A 22,151-nucleotide genomic window follows, 5' to 3' on the forward strand; every position below is an offset into this window, starting at 1 on the left:
CACTGCAGCAGGGGCTGCAGCCTAAGCCATTGCTGGCGACTTACCGCAGCCCAGCTCCAGGTTGAGCTGTTGTTCAGCATCTTAGCCTTGGAGGGCAGTGTCACTGGCCCTCATATGTGGGATCCGAACCGGGGCCCTCTGGCATCCCAAGCCAGCTCTTAACAAACGCGCCACTCGGCCAGCCCACACTGAGTGGAATTTAAATACTCTTTTTTTCCATCTACATTTTATATTTATTTGTATATCAATGACATCCGAATTGGACTTAAGTCTGTGTGAGCCTGTTATTTATTTTCTTATATTCATTTGTTTCCTCTGTAATGCAGGATGAAAAACACCTAAGAAAATTTGTTTATTGGCCTTTGCCCTAACAGTGCACAACCTTTTTCCATTACATTTTGTGCCCCTTAAATATAGGAGATAGTTGACTTTGTGGGCCAGGCCTAATAGGATTTTAAACTATGCCTGTGTGAACCCAATTTGATAATAGATAACTGAAAGCACTGATTGCTTCAATTCAACTCGTAGAATTCTAGGGGAATGCTCTATCTCCCACCTTCACTGTACATTCTGTAGACATAAATTTTCAGCAGGTATATTTGTACAATTTCCCTCGAATATATATGTACAATAGTAAACACTGACCATGTGCAGCAATCATTTGTATCCGGTGTGTTTGACACCAAGAAAGGGTCAGCCTCTGCATTTTGAGGACATTTAGTAGAAGTGATTTCCTAGAACCAGGGCCCAGTGATGTATGTCATTCTCATGCTGTACCTCCCTGCACTGTGCCTGACTAGTCGTGATTTCTTTTCGGCAGTTAGCAAAGATCTCACTCCCTAGAGCAGCAGTTCTCAACCTTCCTAATGTCGCGACCCCTTAATACAGTTCCTCATGTTGTGGTGACCCCCAACCATAAAATTAATTTCATTGCTACTCTATCACTGTAATTTCGCTACTGTTATGAATCGTAATGTAAATATCTTTTTGTTTTCCGATGGTCTTAGGCGACCCCTGTGAAAGGGTTGTTCGATCCCCAAAGGGGTCGCAACCCACAGGTTGAGAACCGCTGCCCGAGAGGAAGCCCATGATGTTCTATGTCATTTTTTTCCATTCAGCCCGTAGCACTTAGAAAGCAAGTCAGAGATGATAACTCATGCTGTAGTTCTGAAGTGGGAAATAATTACTGTGCAGTGTAAGATGAAAAGACTGCTCATATTCAGTATTAAATAGCACTCTGTCTTTCAAAGGTGCCCGAAAACAAGAGCCGTGGTGTGTGTATGTACCCTCACAGCTAAATCGGGTGGTGGATTCTGTATGTGCTTTTAAAATGCAGAGGTGAACTGTCCCAGCATGGAGGTTAAATCTTAGGGGTGACAGTGGGGACAATTTAAATTTAAAAAGGAAATCTTAAATCTAATGAAAAAGCATTTGATATTTATGAATGAGCATTGCATGTGCCTATAAAAATAAACCTGTTGTATTTCACTAAGAAGCTCTCATTTCTGCATATAAAATTGTAAAATGAAAGATATAATCTGGAGCCAAAAGAAAGCCCTGTTACTGTATTTCCTTTATGTGTATTCATGCATATTTGTGTATATTATTAAATGTGGTGTATTTTTTATACTTGTTAATACTGTGTGCTTTATCTTTCATAGTGGTTTAAGCCATAGGAGATTGCTCTCACCCTTGAGCCTGTCTCTTGTGCCTCTTCTATTTCCCTATAAATTGGTGTATGTATTTGGTTTTGATGCTCTGCCAGCTAGGAAATAAACAGAAAGCTGTAAAGGCCGGCAGAGTTGGGTTTTTTAATTGGAGCAGATCTCTCCACCCCCTCCCATGTTTGTCATGTATGTTTGTTTCCTGATATCTAAAAAAGAAGGAGTTTAGTGTCAAGAAGACATCTCATTTCTGAATAACTACCAAGGATTGTCCTGGGAACAAACAGAAAGGGCTCTGCAGATGACATGGCTTTGCTGCTCAGCCAGGAGCTTTCAATAGACAGAGGCTGTGTTTTAGCATCATTTTGAATAGTGGAGCTGCCTCCATTTCACAGCCCTGAGTTCTCAGAAATGGCAGCCCTCTTGTAAGTGTGATATTAGAAGAGGAATGAGTGGATGGGGTTGTAGCCAGGACTCAAATAAACTATTTCTCAGAAAACTTAAGGACTGGCAGCAGTGACAGATTTAGGCAGATGGACAGACCCAAGGAATTAGCTTGGATAAACCTCTTTACACTCAGCTTCTTTTCAAATGAAAGTGACAGGGGATGAAGGCCTTTATGGCTTTTCAGGTGCCCCTTTGGGAATAGGCTCAGAAGATCTTATTTGGAGGGACTTTGTAAGGCAGTGATGTCTAAGAAGAGATATATGATGTGAATGATCAGGTTTCCGTGTGTGTGTGTGTGTGTGTGTGTGTGTGTGTGTGTGTGTGTGCTTTAAATGATGGAGTTACAGTTTTAGAATACACTTGTCCTCTCTTTAATATACAAGGGTGCCAAAAAATGTATACACATTTTAAGAAAGGAAAACGGTATTAAATTGTAATACTCAATATATACTGATAACAAAAGATGAATACAAGTCATGTTTGACTTCTGCAATTACAAGAGTTGCTCAAAATGGTTACCATCAGCGTCCAGACACCTCTGATTATGGTGAACTACAGCTTAAGCAAGATTGACCAAAGTGTCCACTTGTATACATTTTTTTGGCACCCCTGGTATTTAAACATGATCATTGTGTGACTTGGGTCTCTGCCTTCTGAGGCCCTTTTGGTAAGCTTCAGCCTAGAGCATCCTTCAATCAGTGAACCTATGAGATTTCCAGATGATGCCTTTGTGGTGAAAGAAAGTGGTATTTGCAGACTTTTTATACCATGAAGTGTAGCCTCACCTATTGACAGCAATTTTAAGAAATCAGTGCATAGTAACTGAAAGTATGAGAAAGAGACTCACATAGCTATCTTTCTACCTTGTTTGTACCTCATTCAGTAAATATATTGTATGAAGAGCAACATAGAGGAGACAGAGTATATTTTTAAAAAATAGAAAAAAGTATTTGAATAAAAGTTAGTGGAATTATCTTTATTTCCAAGAAAAGAGAAGTCTTAATGATAATATGAGTTTTCTCAAATGATAGTTGGTGGTTATCTTTTCCCTGACATAGTAAGTATTCCTAAGAAAATTGCTATAAAGTCTGAGTATAGTAAAATAAAGTTGGAATGGACCTGATTCTGATACTTTTTTGTTAAAAGGTAGATCTAACATCTGAGTAGAATATGTTATATGCAGTGTTAGGAGTAGGAGAGAAACATGAAGTCAAAACTTAATGTTTTCTGGGTACCTGATATTTAGTAATTTGGGAGATAGAGGTCTTTTGGGTATCAAAACTTTAGCAGAAATATTTGAACTGCACAGTGGATTTTTTTACTTTAGCTAACAGGATGCTGTAAGTTCTTATAACTTAGAAATTTTAAACTGCGATCTAAAGAAATAGCTGTAGCAATGATCAATAGACCACATAGCTTTTTGAGTTCAGGGAGGTTATATAATCCTGGAAATGCAGCCCCACCTCATCACCCAGCTAGATTTCCTCATGTTTCTTTGATGGTCACAAGAGTTTGTACCATCCTCTGGTGGCTGGAAGGATTTTGCAGAAATGTAAAGAAAGGAACAACTGTGCTGAAACTTGAGGAAATAGATCCCCAGAAATATCTCAGTACTATGCTGCTTTTGAGAAGAAAGTAGAATTTATTAAAAGTATGACGTTGATAAAAATAAACACTGAGTATGAAGGAGCCAACAGTAGGAAGTAGCTCAGAGGCACTTAAACACTAGAAAGTTAAGCATTGCTTATAATTCTTATTTTTTAGGTGTGAGGAAAATGATATTAAAATAACTAAGATGATGTCATACATTTTGGGGTTGAAAGTTTGTTTGTTTTTGGTGGAAACAAAAGCAGGTTTATTCAGAATGTTGGCATTCTGGGAAGATGGCAGACTTCTGTCCAAAGGCCATCCCCTAAGGTTGAAGTTTTATAGTCATCAATTTTGACATGATTTTCTCTGTCTAGTTTTTATTACTTTTTTATTTTAGTGACCCTGGGGCACTTTACTTACTAACATGTAGTCTTAGGAAATAGTGTTTTGGATACCTAAAGTGGTCCCATTTAGTTCTTTCAGGATAGGAGAGCCAAAGAAATAGAAGTTGTGTAATATTTAATATGAATAGGCCTAAGAGAGATGTGTGGAGTGGTTTCCTAATGTACTGTTCTATAATGCCTTTTTTTCTGGCCAGTGACAGTTTTATAAAGTGAAGCTAAATGTATTCATTTCAATAGACCATTCTTTCTGGTTTTTTGGGTTTTTTTTTTACTCTGGACTGTCCTTTCATTTATGAAAGAATGATTTTAAAAATCATCATTACTTGACAAAGTAAAAACTGTCAATTCTTCCAAATATTTTTTGAACTTTTTCAGGTCCATGAAATTTAAGAGTGTGGCTTCCACAGATCTACTCCAGTAGTTTGAAATAGTACATTGAGTGGACTAGGGGTTCTGCGGAGGTACTTTGGGCGCCCCAGCCAGGAGCCGAGAGGGTTATTTAGGCAGGACTTAGGCTCCCATTTTGTTATTAAGCGGAGCAGCTGCATTTTTTTCTCTATGTACCCTGAGCTTCCAGGGAAACTTTTATTTGAAATAATGGTCCTACTTAAATACATACTTAATATTTTTAAAGTACCCAAATAAATTAAGGGTAAAAGCAAGTAAATGACTTACCCTTCATCACTGGTAGCAGAATTGGTTTGTATATCCGGGCTCCCTGACTTCATTCCCTCTTATTGTTATCGCCCCAGGCTGTTTCTGTATGTAACTTTTAATCTCTTTTCTTTTTTTTCCCTTAAAAAACAAACCTGATCTATGGTACATGGGCTAACACGTATTCATAGAAAATGACTAATAGTACGTACCTTGCGTAAGGGGAGAACTCTCTCCTGAGACCAGAAAACAGGTTAGGCCTGAATTGCTACGTGGCTCCAATCATGTCATTTCCTTTTCTGAGCTTCAAAGGCTGTATACGGCATGGTCATTTTTAATCATGTTTTTATTGTGTGGTCCCATGTAATCTTGATTTGAGCCAAGGCATGTAACCAAATGTATGAGTGGTACTCAGTGCAATTCCCAGTACAAGTCCTCAGCCTTTCTCAACAATGTGGATAACTACTATTTTTTCCCCTTATCTTACTTAATGTAGGCTTATCTGCTAAAGGATCCTCTTTCCTTATGGAGCTACAAATAGACATTGATAAACGTTGGTAGTGGTCACTTCTAACTTTTCCAGATCTATAGCCTTTGCATTTATTCCTTTCTGGCAGTGCTTTAGTGACTAACACCAAATTAAGATTTTTCGTTTTGTGGGCAGTTTCTCCCCATTCCATGTGTTTCATATAACCGTTGCAACTCCCCTGGCCCTCATTTCTGTTTTAGCTTTTCATAGTACTGAAATGTTGTTACTGGTCTCTTTCTCTGTTCTTAACACAGTTAGGATTCCAAGGGCTCTAGAGGATCAGTTTATTTTCAACCAAACAGCTTTTGATAAAATTAAAAACAAGATAATAGAATAATAAGTTTGTTTATAGTCGCAATTCCCAGGAAGGCAAAGGTGCTCCCTGAAAGTACAATAAATTGTTTTCCCATGTGAAGACACTGAACTCTTCCAGTGCACCATTTGCCACCCTGATACAATTACTTATTTAATGGTGCCCTAAATGAGTTCTTTGGTTTCTCTAAGCAAACTGCTCAATTAATACCTTGTTTTAGTGCTAAAATAAGACCCATTATGCTGCCCTGGTACTTGTTAAATAATCAACACTGAGTCTTTTGGATGATGTGCTTATTTCTCTTTAATATCTACCTAAGTTAGCAACGAAAACCCAAGTAGGTTTCACTTTTATTGTGCTTCTAGTGTTGGCTTGCTTTGCTTGAAGATTTCTGCAGTGGTTTCTTTTTTTTCCTCCACCCCTCTGCCCCCTATCGCCTGCAATGAAGAAGAGGATTACTAAATTTGAATTTGAGTCATCTTGGGTTATTTAAGAGGAAGGTGCTTTCAGTGTTCTGTTGTCAGAGAATTGTCCTCTAGCGATGAAGATTTAAAGTAACTTTGGGAGAAGGGATGCGCAGGTCATGATATCATCTGCATGTGAATCCATGGCTCTTCTCAGACTCAGCTTATGCAGTCTCCCTTTCATGAAGATTATTCCTACGCTCTCAGACGTCATGGACTCCTGCCTGTATAACTCCTACTCCAGTCTCCTGTATAAAGCATCTGATAGTTTATAGCACTTATTTGTATCGTGTCTGTCTTTTCCGCTCAGCTCTAAGGCTTGTTCTTCTTTGTATCCCTGTCACAATGTTAACTTCATCATAGGCACTTAATAAACATTTGAATGAATGACTAAAGAGGGGGGTGCGATTGAGTGGCTTAAAGGGATACAGGACACGGAGTTAAAATTTTTTAAATATTTTTTATTGAATAAATATGCATAGCATAAAATTTATGATTGTAACCATCTTTAAGTGTACCATTTGGCATTCCTTACATTCACATTGTTGTACAGCCAACACCGCTACCTATTTCCAGAACCTTCTCATCATCCTGGACTGAAACTCTGTGCTCATTAAATGGTGACGCTCCATTTCCACCTCCCCCACACAGAGTAGAAACTTTTACAGAGAACAGTCTTATATTCCAAATCATTATTTAGCATATAAGGGAGTGAAAACCTTTGATGAGCAGATGATTCTTCCAAGGTCAAAACTGGGCCAGACCCCAGGCCTTTGAATGCTTATGTGTGTGCTCTTCATTCATCTTAACTTCCCATATAACCATATAGAAAATGCCAGAGAGCACTAAATGTAATTTAGAATTCTATTTATTTTATTTAAGTTGTCACACATAAAAATACAACAAAGAGGTTATTAATATTACTCTCAGTCATAGCACTTGCTAAAGACTGTAACCCAAATAATATTGAAACTTTCCATAGCATCAGTGTTAAATTTATCAAAGCATTTTGTAGAGTGTTCATTTTTTTTTTTCCTCTAGAATAAATAGGACTTGTAATAGCAACATTAGTTTGGGGTATGATTTTCATGGCCAGTGTAAAGCATAATAGTAATTAGTAGTTGCTGTCATGCATTGACTGCCTACTACGTTACAAATAGTGTGATTAAAGGCCTTACCTGCATTATTGCTTTAATCCTCACAAACAGCACTGTGAGGCAACTGGTATTACTATCCTCATTTTGTGGATGAGGAAGTTGGGGCTTAGGAAGGTTGTGCAGTTTTCCCAAGATCACATAGCTAGGATACGGCAGAGCCTGGACTTGAATCTACTTTATAGGACTCTAAAGCCTTGATAGACACTTCAGCAATTGGCCTATATTGTCACCTCATTTCCAAGGCAGTCAAGAGTATTCATATTTGAGAATCTTAAAAGCTGAAACAGAAATTGCAAGTAAACACTTTTTTCTCCTGAAATTACTCTCTTTATCTACAGTTAATTCAATTTTATAGTAGATATATTAAGAAACAGCACAGTTAATTGCATAACCATTGGCAGATACAGAGTATTGTTAATTTCCTATTAGCTTCTATAAAACCTCAGCATAATCCCAGTGATCAAGTTTTTTTTTCCCTTATAAATGAAATATGAAACAATTTACCATTATTTTCAGTCCATGGAGATCAGTTCAACATACTATATATTCTCCTGTATTCCTTAACTTTTACACAAGCTTCCCCTCTCCTAGGATGTTCTCTTCTTATTACTTCTTCCTTCTAGCTCTGTTTCTTTTTGAAGCCTTTCCTGCCGCCTCCTTCAGGCAGATGTGGTAATTTCTTCCTTCCTGTTCCACTGTACTTTTTGTACATTATTTTGTCATGATACTTAGTGATTGTCTCTCTCATTGCTAGACTGTGAACTCCTTGAGAGCAGCAACTGAGTTTTTTCATAGCTGGCACATAGTAAATGCACATAAATATTTATTGAATGAATCAATGAAATGCAAGTATATTTATTCTTAATATTAACATTTACATGTCAATGCTATGTTAATTACAGGTTCCTTGAAACCCAACAGTTGTGCTCATAGAATACAGTGGAGTTACATTATGTGCTTTTAAATTTCTGCCAAATTATGGATATGCCCAACAGACCCCGTGCTCTTTGAGTTGCTGCTCCTCTCCAATCCCATCTTTTTATTCATCACAACTTCAAACAAATGCATTAACTTATATTAAGGTTATATACCCTTGATATTAAAGCAAAATGTAGTAGACTCTGTAGGCAATCAAGATCCTTTTAGAATACTTGACCCAGAGCCTGTTTGCTAAGAATTTAATAAATTATATGGAAGTTTGACCTGTCCTAACATGTACATAATGGTTTTCCTTTTCATCCCTCCTTTTGTCTGACATAGAGGTCCTCAAGCTTTAATGTAGTTGAATATACAAAATTAAGTAGATTTTTACTTTTGAGTGATAAAAGGGATTGTCTGGTAGTTTGGGCATGTTGATTTTCATCTTGCGTGCTGATTGGAACCTAATCACCATAGAAGTTGTGACTTCACTGTTATCTAGTGCCTTGCTCATAAATATTTGTTGATTGATGAAAACAGAATTCTATTAAAAGTTCTTTGTTGGCACTGTCATCATGAATATTGTATTTGATGTCATTGAACACGTGTTGCCTGAAATTGCAACCTATTCAAATGTTAAACCATGGAAGAGCTAGCACTGAGATGCAGATCTGTCTACCTGCTCACTACTGACTGAGGGCTGCAGTGTGTGTTAAGATTAATTTGAGACAGAATTTTAGTAACTATTTCATGAGGTGTTTATTCTAATACTTCTTAAAGAATATTTTGTTTTGTTTTTAATGAATGTTGCAAAATAAAATGTTCTAACCATATGAAGCTGGGGGAAAATAGACTCAAAAGACATTTGAATAAAGTACCAAAAAGTACTCACGTGCTATGCTTTCTCTCTCTCTCTCTCTCCCATATATATATATATATATATATATGTATATTTAGTGTCTTTGTATATGTTATAGACAATAATTGTATTATTAAATGGTCTGATAGACTCTGTTCAAGTAAGTGGTCATTTAGGTCCATTTAATACATTAGGACTCTGAGTTCAGATTGGACCAAAACAGAATAAATCAATTCCTATGATGCCCTTTATACTCCATTGTGGTTTATTCTGCTTATCTCAAGTTAGAGATAATTTGACATTTATATGCTTGAGTTGGTAGTTTATAGATACATCTTCACTAACAGAACAAATTACTTTATTTGAATCATTGTGGTCAGTCGGTAATTGTATGGCTGTGTGGTATTCTAATGGTTAATATATATTCTACTTTGTAGAAACTATGTGAGCATGTGTGCATGTGTATATGCCATCATGATTGTGGAGACTGATACTTGGAATCATTGACCCATATTTTTATATGTATTACCATTCATTAATGGTCTGGGGGATGAGATAACTTTGACTGTTAATAAAGCTATTACTGGCTTCTGGGAGATTATACTATTGTGAATTCTGATGCATGTACTGGGAGGAACCATGCATGTAGGTTTTTTTTTTTCCTTCTTAAGATTTTGTTTCACAACTCAGAATCCTTTTGTTTATACCAAGAAATAGAGACAGATCTAGATAATCACCATAAAATTTGATTTTAATGATTGTCAGACTGTGGTACAAGAATTTGTGTGGGTCTTCCATGTCATTACTAGAGATTTTTTCAGATTCTTGTAAGCACCTAACATTAGGTATACAAATAATAAATTATATCATATATATGTATATATAATCAACGTTTAAAAGTATGTGAAGGCTATTAAGATTTTCAAAATAGGGATTTGTATTGCTAAATTCATGTATCTTTTTGCCTTTTGTTAAATGACATATACCAAATACTATTGTCATCTTGTAAATAGTTTGGTGTTATACTTCTTTTGCCAGAAGACATGGAAATCACTCTCATATGGTGTATAAACAGGATCAGCTATACTTTTAACAGTAAAAAGTGAAAGACAATCAGCAGGAAGGACAGGGAGGAAAGGGAAGAAGAGAATGCCACTTTCTTAAAGAGAAGACTATGTCCAGTCTTTTAAAGGAGAAGTTAATGGAAAAGGAAAATACTAGACACTAAAAATAAATGGAACATAGAAAAAGGGGAATGGAGATATGTTTTGTACGAACTCCTAAAGGCCCTTCCTGATTTTGGAGATGAGTGATAGAATAAAGCTGATACCTGATATTCAAGTATTAATGGTATCCACTACTCCTGGGTGAAATACTTTTTTGTGAATAAGGAAAGCTCTTTTGGGGGATGAACTTCTACTCGCTGCTGTGTTCTGTGTGGACTATAGAGTGGTCAAGCTTTATTGCCTCTCCTTTAAGCCACAAGGACTCTATGGAGAGTACCATAAGCCAGTGTTCTAAAAAGAAAAGTTAGTGGTGGATAGAAGAATTTATTACTGGAGGTAATCAATTGTACTGAAAATATCACTGAGAAGACATATTTTTCTCACTGACATCTTTTTTTTTAATCCAATGAAGAATTATATATGAAATGTTTTGTAACTATAAAGCTCTATTTAGCTAATCTTATTACTGCTGTTATTGCAGTTATTATCAGCAACATTAAATGATTCTGTTTGCTATATTTTCTACTTTGGGAAAAGATGTAGGCAGGTGTTTGCAATGTTTATGTGGGAATGTTTTTTCTTTGTCCTTATTATTGATATATATTACAGGATTCAGAATGGCTTTACTTGATGAGAACTCCAGCATTAGTTCTTTATGGATTGTGTTAGTGCAGATTTTCTCTGTCACATAGTGTTTTATTCTTTCCAAAGCACTTCCATCAAGATATTCTACTTTATTAATGAGTTTATGGAATAAATAGAAGGATTATAGTCATCTGACAGTTGAAAAAGCTTTACCACAGAGAAGCTAGGTAAGTGACTTGGTTAAGGTCATATAGCTAATTGGTAGGTTACAAACCTCTCAGGTTTCTGTCTCAGGATGTGATATGCAGAGTTCTTTTGGCATTATTTTGGGAGTTGATCTGTTTTCTAGCCTTCAGGTTTTACATTAGTAAGTCTTCCCACCCTGATTGCCTTGAGCATTATCTACAATGTTCAGAAGGGAGTAGTATTAAATTATGAGACCTGGAATTTATCTCTGGCTCTTTTCCTAAATCACTATATATTTAGATGTAAAATCACTGTAATTTCCTAAGCTCTACTATACCTTATTGATGTATAACTACTTCGGGAAAATGTTTAGCAATGTCTGCTAAACTGATGTATGCCTACTCTGTGTCCCATACTTCCTCTCCTGGATATATCTACCCAAGAGAAATGCATACATGTGTCCCCAAAGGTGTTACATATAGCAGTACTATTTATAATCATCAAATACTGAAAATAATGGAAATTATAGAGTAGATAAATTGTGGGTATTGATACAATGAAATATTTTATAGTTATGAAAGGATTATTGCTGCATGCAATAACAAGGACAAATTTCACAAATATTGAGCAAAAGAAACCAGATACAAAAGAGTCATTTATATGAAGTTTTTTTGTTTGTTTGTTTGTTTGTTTGTTTGAAGCAAAACTAACGTCTGGGGTTAGAGTCAGGATGGTGGGGTTACCTTTTGGGAAGAGGGGGTTGTTACTGGGAATGAGCATAAGGGGTGTTTCTAGAGAATGTGGGAGTGTTTACTTTCTCTTTTGGGGTCATAGATACATGAGGAAGTTCTTTTTGTAAAAATTCATCAAGCTATGTGCTTATGATTTGTACACTTTTCTGAATATACTCATATGTCATACTTCAATTAAAAAGATTGTTTTAAAAAATGAAGTGGTAGTCTAGATCTCTATATGTGCTTTCAGCTTAGATGTTTTAATTTGTGGATTCAGGAATATATAGGGTATTATGGATAACTCTTGTAATTCTAGAAGTATTAGGGCCTTAGCCCCTAGAGTCATCCATATTTTATGAAAGCTATGAAAGAAAATTAAAGATTTATATTCCTCAAATACACGTCTTTCTAAATCCCCTTGTTCCAAGAAGTATGATGTTTTACCTCCTAAAACTTATAAAATGGTTTCTCCTAAATGAGAAAATAAACATTCTTTTGATTCCCATGTATATTAAAAAGAAAAAAATGTATTTTTTAAAAGGTGCACAGTAATCATTGTACCGGTCACAGACCTCCCCAGGTCAGGGAATTTCCCAGTTTCTACACTAAATCTGAGGTGGTTTGGTGGCCTTGGCATGTTGTGTAGGTCTCTGCTGCTCATACCATCAGAGAGGACTCTGAGAGCTATTAAATTGGACTGTATTTCGAATGTGGAAAATGAAGGTGATAAAATGGACATTAGAATGAATGTTTCCTCTATGTAACTATTGTAACTTCATAAATTGAGATTATGTATAACTGACCACAGACATTGGGAAAGATACAGAGCTTGAAGGATCATCTAATCAAAGAAAGGATTATCTTCCCACGAGTAGACTTTTTTCATTCGGTTTACCTGGTTCTTGCCTTAGATTCTTATTATTCAAATATCCTCGGTGCACATCTTATGTGAATTAAGTATTTACTCGGTTTCACCATCTACTGCTAAATAGAAGTTTTACAGGTAATTACTGAGTACCTGTCATGTACCTGGTCCAGTAGTAAGAGTTTACAGAATTAAAGTAGGTTCTTTTGTTAACGGAGCCTCATTTTATCTTTCCTAGAGGGAGTAAATCTTTAGCAATTTCAGATAAAATATTAAGCTTGCAATATGCATAAATATTGTATACATGATCCAAAAGATTCTGTATCAATAATCATATTGCTTATCTATCTTTGCACACTAAGACGATCAGTACTAGAATTAAGATCAATTGTTTTACCCATTTTGATTTTCAGTTGTGTATATCGTTTCCCCCTTACTACAGAAACATTGCTTTTTATTTCGTAAAGTCCTTTCATTGCTTTCAGTTGGAAATAATATACACTCTCAAGCTTATCCATTTATTTAATTAGTGCAGCTTTCTTTGGAAACTAGAAAGTATGTTATCATAGGGCTTCAACCTCATTGAATTGCTTTTAACATGAGTCTCATTTAAATTCTAAACACAACTGTGATTGATCCCTGCCTCCTGGCATCCATCCAAGCCTGAGATTTTTGCCCTTCTCAGTACAGTTGGTACATGCCATTTTTGTGGTGTTTCTTTGAGGATAATAAAAAGTGAAAAAAGGAAGAAAAAATATTAAGTCACCTCTTAAGTAAAAGAGAAAATTAAGATTGAACGATAACCACAATCGACACTGTGAATTCAGTAATAGATTTTGGGTATAAGGTCAGCTTTTATCATTAACTTCCAGGTTGTTAGAGCTCTCCCAAACAAGCATGAGATTTGGAAATAGAAGACCCAGGTTCAGTTCTTGCCAGTAAGCTTTGGAATCATCTTTCCCCTGAGCCTCAGTTTCCTCTTCTGTAGAATAATAGTAGTAATGTTGCCTACATTGTCAGCTTTCCAGGTCTCTTGTGAAGATAATAAATGTGTAAGGGCTATGAATCACTATAAAAAGTGTGAACCATTGTTAATCAGTATTAATATATGTTGCCTTCTTAGGCAGGCTTGTCCTGAGTTTTGCAAGATGTGAACCCAGTGGTTCAGTCAGGACTGGAGTCTGTTGAATCCAAATCACTGAAAGATTTCTCAAAATGCGCATATCTACCTCCCTCCATTCTCATCTTCCTCTCATCTGAATCTCTGGGGAGGGGAGGCTATTTGTATGCATTCATGGGGCCAGCCGAGTGGCTCAGTTGGTTAAGAGCTCGCTCAAGGGTTTGAGCTCTGAGCAACAGCGGTTCGAGTCCAGCCCGAGCTGAGTTGCCGCTAAGCTGCCAACAGGTGGCAGGATGGCTCAGCTAAAAAAAAAAAAAAAAAAAAGTGTATGCATTCATGCAATATATGTGTATATAATTAAGGTATTACCAACACCCCATTGAAGCCAGTGGTCTAAATGCATATGTCACTTTGGTACTTGCTTACAACCCTGAGGTGCTAAGCACTTTCCATTTTGGGTTTGGCTTATGCCACTGTGATAGAAGTCTAAGAAATACGTGGATAAATGCTAGCTCAGTCTCTTGAATCAGTTTGTAACCCGCATGACTAGCTCTAGTTTCCCTCATTGTGCCTAATTGCACGCAGATTGGCATCAGAGAAAAATCTCCTTTAGTTCTTGTCCTGAAACCTTATGAACAACCTTTGAACCAATGCTGGGGTATAAGGGAATAAGAATATGAGAGAGATGTTCCCCAGGGGCTTGTAAAACACAGGGATCACCAGGACTTGGCGTTTCCATGGTGTGTACACATATAAGTCTTAACATTTGTTCTGCTCAATGTTGGAGGAAGGAGAGCCCTGAGAGGGACCACGCAGGGAGCAAGTGCCCCTGGTTTGTCCGGTGGAACCAACCTGACCTAGAGGATCTAATGGCCTGGGAGCCTGATTTCTATGCTGCCAATAGATCCCTCTGTGGCCTTGAGCAAATTTCTAAACTGCCTCAAAGTGTCCTGGAGTAGATTTCCAGTGTGACCCCTTTCAGCTCTATAATTCTGATTTCCTTCTTTATTCAGAAGCTGATAAAATATTCTCTATCATTCTTAGATCCTTTCTGACCTGTCCACATAATACGTGCAGGTGTGTGGTCTATTCTGTGTAGTATCTTCACCAGTTATGGAAATATAGTAAGAGACTGTAACCACTTCAGTATAAAGAGTTTGATTGGCATTCTTGGCTTTTGGAAAGCATATGATTTGAAGGGTCTATCAGTTTTTACCGGAATATAAGAGGAATAACAGAAGCTAGAGCTAGAGAAAGTTATAAGAGGAGCTAGAGCTCGAGAAAGTTGATGGTTCATAGAGGATCTCGAAAGCCTACTTAAAGATTAGGGTTGATTGAGTAGAGTGTGGGGGATGCAATGAAGATTTTGAGGAGGAGTATAGCATAAGTGGCAGGATGGCCCTAGGAGAATTTATTCATTTACTCCACATGCATTTCTTGATTGCCTGCCGTGAGTTAGCCCTCATAATTCCAAGATAGAATGAACCTGCTCTTCAGTAACTATAAATCTAATGGAAAAATTTGTAAGTAGTATAGTGTAATATAGGCTGTGATAGAGAAATTTTGTGAGCTGTCTGCATATGTAACGGTTGAAACAAAAGGGGGAAAAAGTGAAATACTTATATGGTGTTATCCATGTCAGATACTATTATAAGTTCTTTCTGCGGATTTTTTTTAAAAAGTACTTTAGTGTATAAGCTTTAGCCCTTGGTGTTACAGGCAATAATATCATCATTCTCATTTAACAGATGAAGAAATTTCAGCATAGAAAGGTTGCACACCTCCTTGCTTAGAGTGATTCAGGATTCCAGTCTAGATAGTCTGACTCCAGAAAGTGGGTGAGAGAGGAAGATCCCACGTCACAAATCTTGAGGAGCAGCATCTACCTGAAGGGGCAGGTGGATGGAAAGCAAAGATACTATCAGAAAAGCAGGAGGACAGGAAGGCAAATCGGTGTATTGGTCTAGGAAGTATATAGAGAGAATTTAAAGGAGGACGTGATCAAGAGTGCGAAATGCTCCAGAAAGGTAAACTAGGATGAGAACTGAAAACACACAGTTTGGTAATTAAAATATCATTATGATCCTACCAAGATTAATTTTGTTTGCATTTGTGGTTAGGTTGGAGGGCTTAGGGCAGCTAGGAAAATCAGTTAAGAGACCATTTCAGCAGTTTAGATGTTATATAATGATGGCATGGGTAGGACAGTGAATGTGAGAGTAGTGAGGAAAGGACATTTTATTTAAAGTAACTAAGAAATACAACTGTCAAAGATTGGTGACTGAATGGGGAATGAGGAGACTGCGAGAGAGGAGTATGTAATTGCCCTGAGGTTTCCTAAACTTGGCACCTATCATATACTGACTGCTTTAGGGAGTTTAGAGATTTGTAAGAGAGGACAATTTTCAATAGTCAATATTAAATTGTTATGTACTATAAAATGTGCTAAGGCATTTTAGTTAGTGCTCACATGTAGACATTCTCAGCACAGTTTGACGAGCAAGGGACCTGGACTAAAATTACATAAATTTGCCCAAGGACTGATATTCAGTAAGTGACTGAGCCCAGAATCTTTTATTTCACTACTGTTCTATAAGGCAGAGCTAGTAAAAGATATACAATAATGGACATAATTATAGGAGCAGCACTACCCATGAGTGATAAATAAGATTTGGAAGTTGGAGAGGTTAATTTTTGACTTGTAGGATTCAAAATACAGTGTTCCTGAAAGTTCTTTAATTGTAATGGACCATAGAAATATTATGTTGATTATAAGTGGGGTTGAATTACCAAGTTGGCATCAAACAGAAGTAAGGAAGCATTAAGTTACAAGTTATTATCAGCAGATGATTTTCTGGGGGTATAGATTCTCAAAGTGGAGCAATACTACTAGCTGAGTCAGGAAATAGAGGGTCTTGAATACTATAGTAAGCAGAAAGCACTTTATTGGTGGTGGAGAGCCATGAAGAGTTGTGAGTGGAGGTAGGGATATGTGTTTATGTATACAGCTCATGTTTTAGTATTGTTACATGTACATAATTGAGTAGTCTGAGTAGAAAGTTAGAACTTTGAATAATAAGCCAAAACTTGATTTGATTCTTCACCTTGGGAGGTTTCAGTATACATTTAAGCAGATAACTAATTTTTTAAAATTGAAATCTAATGCCATCCCTGATCCATTGCTTCACTTATCTGAAACTTGACTACCATAGTCAAGAGCCAGGAGGTGAACAAAAAGCCTCTGACCAGTCCACATAGACGTCACAACACCTGCTCACGGAGCACATGTGTTCTGCCTCTGTTATACATAGGTTTGCATTTTGGTTATAGTCATAACACATGATTTTGTGGGTTATGCGGTTACAGAAGATCAATAGCAAATCAGAACAGGTAGTTTGTCAAAGTCCAGTCCACTATCATCAGTGCGAGAGCTAACTAACAACAAGGATGATAGACAAAACTATTAATAAAATAGACCTCATGATTGAAAAGTACGGTAATATAAGGACAGAGAGCCCTCAGGATTCTCAGTAGACTTGGGAGCACCACTTTGTTACAGCGCTGATGTTGTTCATTTTTGCCCTGAGGCAGCATGGAAATATTAAGTTATATTCTGTCTTCAGGCAGCATTCCATAGATGGTTTGACTTAAATATCACTTTCGTATGAACAATAGCTTAGGACCCAAGGTAATAGGATACTTTTACAGATGTTACAGCTTGATATCCACTGGGTTCATTTCTCTTTTGCCTTCAGTGCTTAAGTCTACCAACACTACTACTTTACCTTGTCATGTGGGTTCGCAGTTAGGAAAGAAGAAAGAGCAGAGAAAAATCTCTTGGTGCCTCATCTCATTTAATTCCTAATAACAAAGGACTTTGATTTGCTGTTCATAGCAGCACTGTTACCTCCATTTTTCAGCTAAGGAAAGGAGACCCAGAAAGTTTAGGCACAAGGGCAGTCGGTACACGGAACATGACCAGTATGACGAGATGACGGAAGGTCATGAGGGCATGGTTGTAGCAGGGTGAGTGGTTCACATAGGGTTTGCCACACTCTTGCCTGGACCCGAGATTAAGAAACACATTTTACATTCCTTCCCAGTAACAAGGACATACAGCATTGGAAGATAAGTTTCATAAAAACAATACTTACCCTTACTATGTTTCATATATTCAGAATTTTCTAATTGATTTCCTTTTTTAAAAAACGATAATCATGGTCCACTCACTGACTTCCTAATTCATTAAAGCGTTAAGACGTGCAACCTGACAAACACGAGTCTAATGTGACTTGCAAGTGGATTATTGTATGAGGACATAAACCGGAAGGGGACATGTTGTGGTTATGTTGAAGATGTGCTTGAGTGCCATGTCAAGGAACTTGTTCTCATCTAATGGGTACCAAAAGCGCTTGAAGAATTAATCTCAGGATGATAACATGATTATGTTTTTGTACCAGAAATATGATGCTAATACTCTAACAGAGCTCCTTATAGTTTATAAATAACTTCCATGGACATTAATTAACTTGTTCCCCATTATAACCTTGGGAGGTAGATAAAAGGAGATATTTATTGCCTTCACGCAGGTGAAGAAACTGAGGTTCAAAAAGGTAAAGCTCTTGTCTCAAGCTTAGAGCCACAATTAGAAATTGAGTTCAGTTTTTCTGACTGCTAGGTCAGTGAGTAGGAGGCAGAGCTTACTTAGCAAAGGTCTGGGCAAGAGGTAATTAATGGTAGTGATGGAAATGGAAGCGAGGGGTCAGATGCAGAATTAAAGAAAAACCCAAACAATTGCTTGAAAATATTACTTGAATGTTGAAAGCCATATGCATGCAACCTAAACTCTGATTCTTTATTTTTTTAAGATAAGTTTTTGGTTATGTTGTAAGATTCCAGCCTATATACCCAGCAAGGCCAGGGTATAAAATTGCCATTATGCTCCGTCATGGCCTATGATAGTTTTCATCACTCATTTTCTCCTTGGAAGGAACTGAATTGAGAAACCATTTTTCATTGTTTAACGTTCAAATCTGAAAATACTGATATTTAAACTGCAGAAACATATCATTTGGAATAAGATTGTCAGCAGTTTTTTTGCCAAGTGTGAATTGTTACAGATGTGCCTGAGTTCTTTCTTCTATTTTATTCTGTATTTTCATTGATAAGCTTTCATTAACATCTTTTTTCTTACCCCCCTGAAAGTCATTAAAAGAATAAAAATTGCTCCAAATTTCACTCTGAACAGACTGTAGATCATCAGTGTTAGTCTGAAAGGTATGAATGAAGCAATGAGTGCTTAAATATATTTGTATACAAGTTAACTTTAAAAATCTCAATTTTGTACTTTTCTGATCTATAATTTTGTCAAAAGAGTTTTTGTTTTTTTTTTACCAAGAAAAGTTTGATATGTTTGATATATATCCTGTTTTTTATAAAATAATACTTTCTGCAGAATGTGTTAATTTTCTTAAAGGTTATTACAGAAATTTTGACAGTTGAGATTTTCAGATTCATTATAGAGAATTATGGTAAAATGTGGATATTAGTTAAGAGAAAGCTAAAATTGAAAAGCTTCTCTAACTTCATTTACCTGTTTTTTCCTTGCCTGGAAACCTGGGCGTCATTTTTAGCTTCTTCCATCCTCATCATATGCAATTAAGTGTTAAGTTCTTGCAATTCTATTTTTAAAATCTCTCTCAAATTAATATGTACTCCTCCTTGAAACCGATGCTCATATAACCAACTGCCTATTGGACATCTCTACTTAGATTTTTAGGCGAAATCTCAAACTTAACATAGCCAAATTCAAACTTTTAAGTTTTTGTCTCCTAAATTTGATCTTTCCTGGTCTTCCTCATCCCAGGAAATGACAACTCCATCCTTCCAGCTTCTTAAGTGAGACCTTAGATACCCTTGACTGATTATTCTTGTATTCCATCACAATTCATTAGTAAATCCTGTTGACTTTACCTTAAAAATGATCCAGAAAAATTGGTGAAGTCCAAATTAAGTCTAGAGTTTGGTTATAGTATATGCCAGTGTTGATTTCTTAGTTGTGGCAAGTATACCATAAGACGTTAACAATTGGGGAAACCTGGATAATGGTTATATGGGAACTCTGTACTGTCTTAGCAAATTTTCTGTAAATCTAAAATTATTTTAAAATAAAAACTTTCTTAATAAATCAAGACTCAAATCATTTTTAACACCCCCACTACTATCTCTTTGATCCAGGTCACCATCATCTCTAGCATAGATTATTAAGTAATAGCCTTCTCATCTGTCCATTTTGTCCCTCCTCTTCCCTTTCCTGCCCACCCCCACCTCCCGTCCCGGTGTTTTCTTAATATAGTAGGCAAGAATGAACCTTTCAAAGTAATCCACATAATATCACTCCTGTGCTAGGTACTCGACCTCCAGAAGACATTTCTATCTTATAATCAAAAGTCCTGCATACGTGATCTAGCTCCCAGCTTCCTCTCTGATCTTACCTCCCACTGTTCTGCCATTAACTCACTTAGCGGTCAGGCCTTCCTGACCGTTCCTTAAATACACCAAGCTGCTTCTGTCCTTTGCGCTTTGACCCCCAGATAGCTATGTGATTTGCTTCCTTCCTGCTCCCTTCACCTCCTGCCACCCTGCACTCTCTTACTCTGATTTATTTTTCCCCACAACATTTATCTCTACCAGACAGTCTATAAATATGTACTAGTTTGTGGTTGTTTGTCTTACCCCCAGTAGAATGAGAACTCGATGACAGAGCTATCACAGTGTCCAGACTAGTACGCAGCAAATAGTACCCACTAAGTATTTAATGTGTGAGTGAATGAAGCAGTAACTTTTTAATGCAGTTAGTTGTTTTCACTGTGTCACTTCCAAACAATGATATAGCAGAATTGTATCATGCTATTTATTGGAAGGCACAGTAACTTTGGGGATATTTCGGGGTCATTTCAGAGGAAGAACAGTAAAACAAAACAAAGCTGGGAACTACAAAGCAGTGTTACTGAGCCCAAATAGGATTTATTAAATATAAGCCACCCCTAATTGTATACTTTATGTCTCCAAGCTCAATTGTCAGCTAGAGCATGTTTTTTCCATAGGATAGATGTTATACACTGTGGTTGATTTCATTATTACTTAGAGTGACCATGTAAAGTACCGTACAAACAGGACACTTTAGAGCGTGAAAATGGGGGCAATGAATAATTACACCCTGATGACTGGTCCTGGGCAAACCTGAGACTGTCCTTGGCCTACCCTGGTCATATGGTCACCCGTGTTATAACTCTGACATGCCTTTAACTTAACCTGAGCTCTACTGGAGGCTTGGGACTCTGGAAACAAGCTTGTGCTAGTAGAAAATATGAGTTATAATGTAATGCCACATTTTGTTTCATCTTTCTCTTTCCTTTCCAGCATACTCTATTCATCACCCTAGCACTTGGGGTAGGGTAGGGGGAGTCTTGTCCTCCACTGTTCTAAAATTTAGAGTAAGTTTCAGCTTTCCTTCCCCTATATCCATCCACTTGCCCACGTCCCACCTCTGTCCTCCTCCTTACCAGTCCAAAGAATTAAAAAAAAAAAAAAATTGAGCTCTGATGATAGATGAATGTCTCCCCCTGTTTATGTATAAAGCAGTTTCAGTGAAGTACTAAGAAATTAAAAAAGTTCACAAATGATCACAGTAATATAGTGATTTTCTAAATAACATCCATTGCAACATTCTGAATTTGTCCTGTGAGTTAACTATTTTGCAGTTATATCTTGATTCTTTCTTTTGTACAATGTGTTCTTGAAAACTCATCTTGTCAAATGTTCCTGTGAATACCAAACACTAGTATAATGTTATATCAACAAGAAAAATTACAAATATGTAAAAGAGATTGATGACTAATTGTAATCAGTCAATTTTACATAATTGATTTGCCATTAAGTGGTTATTTGCATTAAATATCCTTTAAGATCATTGTGCTCTGTTTTAATGTCGGTAAAACTAGCATTTTCTTCACTATGTTCAGCTCTTTCAGAGACAAACAAATTGGTATAAGCATAAGATACTTAAGAAAACATTCTTCATTTCCTTAAAATTAGCACTTATATAAGTCAGCGTAGGGGGTAAAGGGATGGGGGAGTAGCCTATAAAAAGTATTTGAGTTGCACAAAACCAGGGATAGTTTGAGATAATATTCTCCCAGGTTTAGAAAGCTTTGGTTTATAAAACAAACTTGTTTTGACAGCAAAAATAAGAATCCATTTTGATTCATTGTGCTAGCTTCTTAACTGACTTCTTTTATTTCTGGCACTGTTACCATTCTGTTTCTTTTAGAACAACTTCTAAGTTTATTGTGGTACTCTGGTGTCTGGTTGGGGGCAAGTGTGTGTGTGTGTGTGTGTGTGTGTGTGTGTGTGTGTGTGTGTGTGTGTGTGTGT

At 36.8% G+C, this 22,151-nt stretch overlaps 1 protein-coding gene across 2 annotated transcripts in view; it reads left to right on the forward strand.

The window, feature by feature from the left end:
- Positions 1 to 22,151, forward strand: part of DDX10 (DEAD-box helicase 10) — a 288,326-nt gene that overhangs the window by 183,649 nt on the left and 82,526 nt on the right. The window lies entirely within an intron of this gene.

This window comes from Hipposideros armiger, unplaced genomic scaffold, assembly GCF_001890085.2.
Source record: "Hipposideros armiger isolate ML-2016 unplaced genomic scaffold, ASM189008v1 scaffold_580, whole genome shotgun sequence".
NCBI lineage: Eukaryota > Metazoa > Chordata > Mammalia > Chiroptera > Hipposideridae > Hipposideros > Hipposideros armiger.